Source organism: Schistosoma mansoni (assembly GCF_000237925.1).
Source record: "Schistosoma mansoni, WGS project CABG00000000 data, supercontig 0191, strain Puerto Rico, whole genome shotgun sequence".
Lineage (NCBI taxonomy): Eukaryota > Metazoa > Platyhelminthes > Trematoda > Strigeidida > Schistosomatidae > Schistosoma > Schistosoma mansoni.
Genome location: NW_017386071.1, coordinates 56,142 through 65,485, shown reverse-complemented (window position 1 = coordinate 65,485; position 9,344 = coordinate 56,142).

Sequence of the window (9,344 nt, the reverse complement as noted above, 5' to 3'; positions counted from 1 at the left end):
CAGTGGCCGAGTGGATAACGCGATGGCGTTTGAAGCGAGGGTACTGGTTTCGAGTCACAGAGTGAACATCAACACTGAGATGCAGGTACATCCAGCTGACGAGTCCCAAATAGGACGAAACGCGCGTCCTGGATTCCACTGCTAGCCACTATCCATCTCTGCTTACCATGCTTGTGAATTAAGGCTATATTGAGGCAATACGCACAGTATGCACATATGCCAATTAGAGACTGACCAGCTGCAGCCCTAACAAATCGATGGGAAGATTCAAACAAACAATACTGAATGAATTTAAACAATTATTTGGTTTTTTTATCTGCATAATAATATTTTGACACATTGTAGATCTTAAGATAGATAGTGGATAAAATAAAATCTCGTTCTGTTGAAAAAACATAGAAAATCTAAAACGTTTTACCAAAATATGTACAGATAGATGGTGGCTAGCAGTGGAATCCAGGATAGGCGTTTCGCCCTATTTAGGACTGGTCAGCTGGATATACCTACATTCTGAGTCCTAGATTTTAATTCCAGTCACCATCCATCTCTGCTTATAATGCTTGTGACTTAGTATATATTGAGACAATCCGCACAGGATATACATATGCCAATGGAGACTGATCAGTTGAAGTTCTAAACATCAATGAAAATATTCAAACAATCAATGCAAAATAAACCTGACTTTAAAAAAGCGCGTTATGCTATTATCAATAGGAAGTTAAGTAATTATTTTCCTTTACGTAGAAGTACATATATCAGCACAGTCTACTTTCTTCATTTTCTCTTAAAGTATTCCACATATCAGTTCGATATACACAATAAAATTACTTCGTTTAACATGTAGAAACTTATCTAAGCTAACTCAATCATCCAGTATATACTTAGGTAAAAGTACCTATTCCATATAAGTAGTGTACATAAATACTGAAAATGCATTCACTTCTATTTTTCTACAATCAATTACTGAATAACATTTTAATGTAGATATTCTATATACTTGACCCCGTTTTATCGATTATTTTATTTTTATTTTCACCGATTATTTACTGTTTGAGGAAATAAATATCGGATAAGTATGATATGAATGTAGCTTTCATCAAAAACTGATTTTATTTAAAGTATTAACAAGAAACAGAAACCACTAACTACTTATACTAAACTAATTTAGAATTTTTCCATTTATATTACCCTACAAAATTCCATAGAGATAAAATTTAAACCTTTAAGACCACCAATTTTCATTATTTTATTTATTTAATAGAACAAAATACAATAATCCACTTTTTCATTATCTTAAACCAAATCATAATCTTTCTTTATTACACAGGTGCATTTTAATAAAAAAGTCTATTCACTAAAAAAGAAAGAAAATAAACGAGAACAATTTGCTAAACAAAATGTAATGGAGAATGTACGATGATGATGATGTCTTCTACTGTTACTACAGGATTTCCTCATAATAGATATAAATCAAATATTCATGTACTATATTCATTCATATTCAATACAAAATCAATAAATATAATGAAACTACTGACAGATACCATTCACAAGTGTATTTTGTTCCATAGTTACAATAAATATGACCTATTCACCTTTTTATGAAATAATATATTAACCAGTAGTAAAATATATATGTTACAGATTATACATGCACACAGAATGATATGTATATATAAAACAACAGAGTAGACCTTCGTCTAATTCATAAATTGTAAAATGTAATTTTGTTTTCTTTCTCTTTTTCACGAGAAATACTACGAACAGTATTCATAACTGTTTTGTTTTTGTTTTAAAAGAAAAAAAAATTCGGCTAATAAAGAATTTCTATGCACCATAGTAATAGAATAAAGTTCATTATTTATTATTGGTGTTTACTTTGAATTAATAGGATTCAGTCAGATTAGTTTTCAACAATAAAAATTTGTTTATTAACATTAAAAATCAAATCAGATTTAAAATAGAATACCTAATGGGTTTTATATGTTCACTAGTTAATATTATGTTGAAAAGAAAACTGTCTTCATATTGAACTAGGTCTAATCCTAATTTTTGACGGTTCAGAACAAATTACATCTTGTTCGTTATTTTGCTAGTATTCATCTCAGCGTGTTATGCCAGTATCCCAGCCCTCACACAAATCGATTGATTTGGCACTCATCAGTAAGGTGTGCCGGCAATCTTGAGGAAATCAATACTTTCTTTGGAATCGATACCCATGCCACCCAGCTTCACAGTTTAAGACATTTCCTGTTAGCCATTTCGCCATCGATAACCTAATACCAAAACACAGTGCACTCTATGTCAAGTCATTTAGACTAATAACCATACTACAACTTGGTCGACAGAATTGGACAAACGCCAAGGGCTAGAAACAACTTGACATTTGTCACTACTTAGTAACCTCAAACACTACTACGACACTGTAATCATTCTTCGCTGATAAATAACGACTCTCTCTATAATCCACGCTATGCAAAATAAATACAATGATTTGTGTGAATTATGAATGCGACTGAACTGAGAAAAGTGTATTTCTTCATTTATTAGTAAGACCTAAATTGAGCATGAACACATTTTTCTAACTGAGGAATTGTGCAAACATTAGAGGCTGTGTCTTAAATCTAAATAGCTGTACAAATGGTTGATTTTATAGTCCACTTAGAGAAAAATGTTTGCATCCTACTGATTATCACTCAAACTAGTCCTTCATTGTCTTTAAACTCGATAATCATTTAAAGTCCTTTAATTGGCTAACATCAATCAAGCTTTGAAACCAAAAGACAACTTTAGTTGTCGTTTTCTCACTTATAGTTGATTCATTGATAGATTAGTCAGCTACCCTGATGCTTAAAGATTCAGTGAATTATTTTTCATGTGAAGCCCTATACACATTTAATTAGATATCCTGATCATTAGTGAACTATATGAAATACAGGATATTTAATAGAATAAACTTATGCCAGCATCCGAATATGTCACTACAACGGACGACAAATAATTTTTTTAAAAAAGGCATAATGTGATATTCTTAGTTGAATAAACAATAGTATTTGTGTACTATATTCAAATACCTAGATTGCAACAGTGAATTGATCAACTGAAAATCATTTTGGAGTACACCTATGTACGTACCTGTACAGATAGTTGATAACAGTCCTAGAAACTTTGTATGGTTTTATTAAGCATCATACCTATAATGAATCGTGTCTTCTTCAAGTTATTTAGAGCTAAGTTGGAAAATATGTGAAGAAATTTAACTGAGTGACCCATATACAATGCTTTGTTCCTGGTACGTCTTGAACATTACTTATTACCTTAACAAAATATTTACTGACTGGTCTATTATGCATCTGTTTATTACCAAGGGAACACTTTACATTGGCACTACTCATAAAATGAGTTTTACAATAAATTGTTTATGAAGCACTCACCAGTTCCAAATTACAAAATATTTAAAATCTAAAAAAATATATAAGTTTATTAATGGTAAAAATGTACATAACTTCAATTGTCTTTCATGACATATCATCGAATACTTACTGGGAATTCATAAAATGTAATGATTTAAAAATTTTCGGAACATTATGGGTATAAAAAATGATTGAACAAAAAAGATGAAAGCTACATAAGTATTACTACGATTCAACGTTTTCGGTAATTCCGTTTATAAAATGTGATGCTAAATAACTGTGAACACTTGATAAAATTTAATTCTTTGAATAACCAACACGTTATTTGTTTTATTTGTTTCATTACTATTGTACAGCCATAACTTAATTTCAGTAGATGATTCATCATACCACTTATACCTTTAATGAAGTACATTGCATTCACCAGTTTTGATGTTCTTCTCCCAAGCAACTTGATTCACCTTACGTATAAATAACCACTTCTTAATCAGATCAATTTAAAAATCTCTTCTTTGCTAATTCTTGATTATGATCTTTTGAGTATCAAAGACTAAACAATTTTAGCAAAGATTTATCAAAATAGCTAAGTGTTGAAGGGTTTATATGCTTAAATATTTGTATCATACTTAACACATATATGTTACTCCCTTGCTCCATATTTTCAATAGATGTTCCTCTTTTCGGATGTTGCTCCGTACTTGCTTGTTTGTAAACTAAGCGTTCATCTCTTTATGTACCTCATCTGTTTACCAAAGTATCATGTTGCCATAGATATTAGGATATTATTTACATTTTAAATGTTAAGATAATTCATACAAATGATAAGAAACCACCTTAAAAGATGAAGTACAAAAATAATCCTAAAAAGTGGTCATTAACTCATATTCCAGTATAATAATTATTTGCTACATTGTGTTATTATAGGAAGCTATGATAAAAGAAATGTATGAAACTTAGTCTAACTATTATGTAGCTAGTAAGTTTATATATTTTCAAGAACTAATTATTAAATAATTGTTTTCCAGTATTTTCATTCAGTTCTAAATGGAAACTTTTATTTGACTGATTGATCTCACTACTCAGACAGTCAGATATTATATATGAAGTCCAACCATGTCAGGTGTTAGGTAGTTAATCACTAATGTCATTGGGTTATGATTGGACAGTATTAAGAATTGAAGGAAGTTGGACATATAAACTACTGGATTTTGTCTCACTGGTCTAACGATTAATCACTCGTCACGAGAACTGATGGTCTTGGGTTTGATCACTAGTGGGGTCGCGAAAGTGCATTTCCGAGGAGACCTTACTAGGAGAATACATCTGTCCAGTTTTCTCTGATGTTAAATGATTAGCTAACTAAGATTATCCCATGATAAAACTACCACTCCACATGACTGACCAACAGACAAAATGAAATAATAAGAAGCTCTGTCTTAGAGCATTAACCGATACTGCTATCATGCTGAAAAAAATCAGCCTTGAAAGTTATCTATGGGATCCCATCAAACTTATTTTATGGCTCCAGAATCCTGCTCTTAAATACAGCAGAAGACATCAGAATACATACCAATAAACCTAACCTCTGTATAAAGAAAAGCTTACACTGCCTCTGAATTTACCTTCGCCTGTTACTTAGCTGCTATTACATTTTTCAAATTTCTTCTGTCAGATTTTCCCAACCTCGATTTATTAACATGTTGATTTCTAGTTTTAATCTTAAATAACCTGTCGAATAATCTTATAACCTTGTATTCATTGCATCTATATTATTAATTACTCATCATTAATCTCAGATAACACAAAAGACATATATGTAAATATTTATCCAAGTTTAATTCCTATCCTTAATCTTATGTAACTAGTTGTGATAATTAACTAGTTATGAAATATTCACCTTGTTACTAATTGATTACCATATTATTAAGTTGACTCACTATCATCTATTTGGTATCGGTTTTATACTTAATTGTACAACCTATATATTGATATACGACCCTTATAAAAAAACTAATCGGAATAAAATATATTTTTGTTCAACCCATATTTTTATCAATTATTAAATATATTACTCGGTATAATATCAAAAATGTTTAGTGGTTTAATGGTAAAGATTTATAATTTGTTGTACATTATCGCTTCATAATTTACTTGTTTAACTGCCTAACTCATAAGTCATAATTCTTAGATGTTCCTGATGTTCATTCATTTTGGATTCTTCTCTTTTGATAGACTTGAGAAAGGAGAAATTGAGTAAAGTATTGAACGAGGTTAAAATGTGGTAAGCAAAAATGAAGGACTTATTATTGGTGACATAAGAGATTATAATCACTCTTAATCATTTGATCTTTGATAGTGAATTAGGTAAGTAAACCAATATGGCCATGTTTGATATGTGAAACGGTTAGGGTACTCCGAAGAATCTCAACAAGTGTAAAACTATGATTACAACAATCTCAACGATATCTTTATACAACCGGTACTAAAATCTTAATTATTATTGAATAAATAATCAATTTATGCCAAATTTCATCAATAATTTTAATAAAATGTTCCTTTCATAAAATTGACCTGAAAGATTACAAAGGTTATTGCTGTACAGTAATCATGGGTGTATTGATTTAAATATGTAAATAGAGGTAGAATAAAGATGAATCAAAATGTTTTTACTTTTATTCTCTATATAGTTTGAAGAAAAATTCATTGATAATAAACTTTTATTTAAAGTAATAAACTCTATGCCCTTCTTCGTTGGTAACTATATCATTCATTATTTATATATTGAAATGTACTATATTTCACATAGTTCGTAAGATTTAACGTAAAACTACATTTATAAATATACATAATAAGTTCAAGTATATGTTCAGCATGGCGTTTTATGGTACCTTTTTAAAGATTTTTAAGGCAATTGAATTACATTTTATGCGTCCAACAGCAAACAAGTGCTAATTTTTCTGAAAATTGATTATTTTACTCTATACCCAGTGAAATCTCATACCTATAACAGTCACATTTACAAGTTCAGTGTTTTCGTTCTAGCAGTTTGAGCTGATCATATTTAGGATAAGCTGTTACTGAATAGCAACTCTTTTATATTAGACTAAAAGCATAGTGCAATCTTTACTCTAGTAACGATTAAATCTACTGAACACTTAGGACCATGCTCTATAGATGCTATCATATTTCCTCTGTCGTGTTAATCTTATGAAAAATTTTCGAGGTTTTATATGTTCTACATTAGGACTTAATATTCCATACGGAAGACCTTAGATGATACCGAACAAAACACAAGCCCCTTATGATTTTCAGTGGTCTTCCAAACAGTCACAAATTGTTAAAAAAAACCCATCAAAATTGTGCAAATTCTCCGCAAATGTATTATAAATAATACTAAATGAACAATATCAAGTAGACAGAATGAAGTTGAAAGGAATAAAAATACCCTTGATTTGTCTTCTCTAACCATGGAATCACAATATAAATACTTCATAATAAAGGACAGTATATTTGATAGTTAAACGTCTGATTTACAACATATGGATACATATAAATAAGGCCAATTGTCCAATAAATATTTTATCACACATACAGTCATAGAGATAAAATTACACACTGTGTTGAATTGAACATTCGAATCACAGATGAACATATGGGCTTCAATAATTTCTACATTCATGCACATAAATGATTCAGCAAAATAATTGATCAGAAAATATCTGCTAATCTTTGTAAAGTTTGAAATTTGGGGGTTTTCTAACCAGAAAGCAAGAATGACTAACCTTATGATCGATAACAATCAAATTGTTACTATAAGACATTGGAATGAAAGACTAAATCACATATGCAATATAGTTTTGTTAATTTGAAGGTTTTCTTAATATTTTTAGCAGTAATAATCTTCAAAAATAAAATAACTTTGTAATGCATTGTTGACAATAACCCATGCGAATACCGTGTTAAGACCTCTATGGAAGGAAACTTTATAAACTTAGATGACAATAGACCTAAGCTCGATATTTACAGTGCTTGACAATAAATCTTAAGTTCATAATAGTATTGGAAGAGGATTTGTGGATATTATAATAATTTTAATAGTTAGTATCAGGAGTCAATTGAAGCTTGACCACCAAGAAAATCCTGGAAGCACATCCATGATCCCGCCTCGCGAGATTTGAACCCAGGATCGTGGATACGCGCTGCTGAGAAGTCCCACGATAGGACGAAACGGCCGTCCAGTGCTTACAGGTTTTTCATGGTGGTCTAGCTTCATAATAATAGCTGAAGAAAATTTCAGTGATATCAACTTTTGAAGCTCCTTAAACCGATAAAATACAGTCACTCATCACCACTAAATTTCCCTGTAACAAGTCATTAGTACCATTGCGGAATATGCTACTTATGTCGACAGACATAAGTAATATCTAACACCAATTGGAAGTGGGAAACTTGGCAGTAGAATTCTAAGAAGATCGAGTTGAAGAAACTAGAAGGAAAAATAGAAAGGAGTTGTCAGCTTTAAGAAACATACATAATGCGATGAAAAAATGATAGAAACGAAGTATTCAGTATATGGTCCTCATATTTCAGCAAAAGATTCTGTATACAATCGATTTTCCTCACCTATGTTCTCATTCACAACACTATTTCTTCTAAAACAACCTATTACCAATCTAGAATTCATTGTAATCTTATTTCAAAATCATAAACATTATAAGATGTTAGAAATAAACTCACTATAGTAATCTTATATTTATTATTGGTGAAGAGATAGCTGTTGAAGATATATACCGATAATGGCTAGAACTTCAACTTTAAAAGAAATTCTCAAATCTAAATAAGAACAGTGATATTATTAAGAAGCTAAAGATGTATCTCCCCGACAAATTTTAGATAAAATGAAAATAAAACCTGATTTTTTCAACGAATAAATCAAATATGAATTCTGTTTGCCACCTAACTCATTTATATTCTGAAAACAATGTAAATATAGCTGTAAATTAGCATTTCTAATTTCATGCATCCAATTATATTTAAATGAACATGTGAATTAAAGATAACTATAAGTGATGTAACTTATTAGTCTATGATTATTACCGCCTAAACATATGACTTCCATACATTTTTAAAGTTTTTCTGAATAACTCATTCACCAGGTACGGGTTAGTGTTCTTGACTTTGAACCACACTCCGAGTATAGGAGCTAACAAAACTATACGATTATACAAACCAAAGGTGGGTGTGGTTTGAACGTGTCATTTAGTGCCCTAAGCTGAAACTCTCCAGCGACTGATTTACTGCTCTATTTTTAGCATGAAACAATATAAAATAAGCATATCACTTAGTGCATATTTAAATGAAACTGTAGAGATAATAAATTCAATTTGATAAGAAACAAATTAGATAATACCTTGTTACTAAAGTAACATACGTTAAAGTATGCTTAGCTAACATGTCTTCTGATCTGAATTGTAGGGAAATATAACTTTGAAAATCTTTTCATTGGAGTATTAACTTCGTTTAAATTTGACAATACTACCATAAGAAATATACACATAAATTTTCATAGCTGAATTTTCCAAAATACCACGATCTTTCATAAAAACAATCACCTTTAGAGGTATTCATTCTTCCATAATTTAACACTAATGACATCGAAAGAAAGTTGGTGAATACGATTGTCTGAATAATGCTAGAAACTTTAGCAATGTAAAGTATCTTTGGGTAAATTAAAGTGTACTCGACGACAAGATTCTAATTGTGAGAAATTCCCAAATAAACAGGGCAGTTATCTAAGGCACTATGATTTTAAGTGCTTTTTCACTAAATTCGTCTCCAAAACTACTTTACAGGACTGTCGTCAGTCTTGTTGGTTAATCTTAGTTTCACTTTCAAAACAGTTAGTTGTAAAGAATCGTTTGCAAGAATTAC